The following is a 2,709-nucleotide window of genomic DNA, read 5'->3' on the forward strand; positions in this document are numbered from 1 at the left end:
ACTGGAAAGGTTCAAGAAATTAAAAGGAGGAAACCGGAGAAACTATTTTGTAGCAGTTGATGAAGGTGTCACAGATGAGGAATTAGAAGATGAAGAAAATGAAGATATTGTGTTTGTTGTAGTCAAGGAGGATGGTTCAGACAAGAAGGGTCTTGTCTCCCGCTTTGATAATTCCAATGAGTGGATTATTCGCAGTGGTTGCTCTCATAATATGACTACTGACCAGAGCAAGTTTATATCTCTAGAAGAGTATGATGGTGGTGTGGTTCATTTTGGTAATGATGCACCAAGTATGGTCAAAGGAAGAGGGTCCATCTCTCTAAATGGAAAGAGCAGTAGTGACAATGTGTATTGGGTGGAAGGTCTCAGACACAATCTATTGAGTGTTGCCCAGCTGAATGATAGTGGACTCACTCTGGAATTCAAAAATGGAGTGTGCAAAATCAAAGGAAAGAATGGTGAACTGATGGCCACTGGTATGCAGACCAAAGGTAACTTATTTCAGCTGAATGCAAATATAAGTACATGTCTTATGGCTAAGTTTGATGATAGCTAGATATGGCATAGGAGACTCTACCATGTAAACTTTGATAACATAGTAAAGGTCAGTAAGATCAAGGTAGTTAGAGGACTACCGATGCTGAGCAAACCAGAAAATCCTTTGTGCGGAGGACAACTTACTTGATCTTGTGCATACTGATTTGTGTGGTCCTATAAAAACTAGGAGTGTGTAGGGAGATAGGTATTTTATGATTCTTATAGATGATTGCTCAAGAATGATGTGGGTCACATTCTTGAAGGACAAGTCTAAAGCCTTTGGAAACTTCAAATCTTTCAGAGCACTGGTAGAGAATGAAAGTGGTAGAAGAATCAAAGGCCTTAGAACTGATCAAGGAGGGGAATTCACTTCTAGTGAATTCAACAAATATTGTGAAGGAAATGGCATCAAATGCAACTGTCTATCCCCCAGACTCCATAGGAGAATGGCCTAGCAGAGAGAAACAACCGGACTGTGGTTGAAGCGGCTTGAACTATGTTGATCCAAGGAAAGGTCACTCACACCTTTTGGAGAGAAACAGTGAGCACTGCAGTCTACACAATGAACCAGGTACTCATCAGGAAAGGAAAGGATAAGATTCCTTATGAGAACTAGACTAGTAAGACACCTGTGGTAAGCTACTTTAGAGTATTTGGTAGCAAATGCTATATCAAGAGGAGTGAACATCAAAGCAAGTTCGATGCAAAATGTGGTAAAGGAATATTCCTAGGATATTCCACAAAAAGTAAAGCTCTCAAATGTTTCAATAATAGGACTCAGAGAATCATTGAAAGCATCATTGTTAGGGTTGATGAAAACTCTGAGAAATTGGAGGGAATCAGCAGTAAGCAAGTAGGAGATGAACCGGTAGTAACTTTCTAGGAACCGGTTACAAATTAGACTAGTACAAGTAATTGTGCTCCTACACCGGTAGATGCTGATGCTGATGAAGATGAGGATGATGAAGAAAAGAAAGAGTAAGCTATTAAGAACATACCTAGGTATGTCAAGCTCAATCATGATCCAAACCAGATCATAGGATACAAAGATGCAAGAATTCTTACAAGAAGAAAGGTCAGAGAAAGCTCATGTATGATCTCTGAATTTGAGCCTAAATCATTCAAAGATGCACATAAAGATGAAGACTGGATCAAGGCAATGGAAGAAGAACTTGACCAGATAGAAAAGAATGGTACATGGTCTTTGGTACCCAGACCGGAGCATAAAAATGTCATTGGAACCAAATGGGTTTTCAGAAATAAGCTAAATGAGGATGGCACAGTGGTAAGGAACAAAGCTAGACTAGTATGTAAAGGATATGCCCAAGAAGAAGGAGAAGACTATGGAGAAACCTTTGCTCCAATAGCAATATTGGAAGGAGTTCACATGCTTCTTGCATATGCAAATTTTAAAGGATTCAAGGTATACCAAATGGATGTAAAATTTGCATTCCTGAATGGAATACTTAAAGAGGAGGCATATATAGAGCAACTAGATGGGTTTGCCCTATCAGAAGACAGTGACATGGTGTGTAGGCTACATAAAGCCTTGTATGGACTGAAGCAGGCACCAAGCTCAACTCAGTGTAAGTGTCGAGTCGGGTGAAGCATGTAGGTCTCGGGGACAATTGAGAGGGGGGGGGGTGAATCAGTTGTCAAATAAATTCAAACCAAAATCTTATTAACCAACTTATTGCTTAATACCAGTAAGATAGTTAAGTATGTTGGTAAACAGTGTTAACAGGAAATGCTATACCGGTAAGAATTAATGCATGAAACATAAACATAAAGTCATCCATGACACATAACACAAATATTTGTACATGGAAACCCTGTAAGGGGAAAAACCACGGTGGGAAACCTTACCCACAATCAGATGATACTACTGCAGATAGTAAGTGTACAAAGAGGGGTCTGCACATGCAGAAAGGCCAAGAGCCTAGAGCTCACTACTCAAACACAGATGGGAGTCACACTGACTACAGTTGGATGGTTAAATCCAATGAGAATGTACTGCACAAAATAGCATCTTCATATGTTGGATTCAGTACCGATGTAATGCTGATATGCTTCTACAAAAACCTAACTTCACCTTCAAATGATGTCTTCATGTATATTTCTACTTGATCTCGCATATACCTTTTTTCTAAATCTTTTTCGCCTTCAACACTT

Source organism: Cryptomeria japonica, chromosome 2 (assembly GCF_030272615.1).
Source record: "Cryptomeria japonica chromosome 2, Sugi_1.0, whole genome shotgun sequence".
Taxonomy (NCBI): Eukaryota; Viridiplantae; Streptophyta; class Pinopsida; order Cupressales; family Cupressaceae; genus Cryptomeria; species Cryptomeria japonica.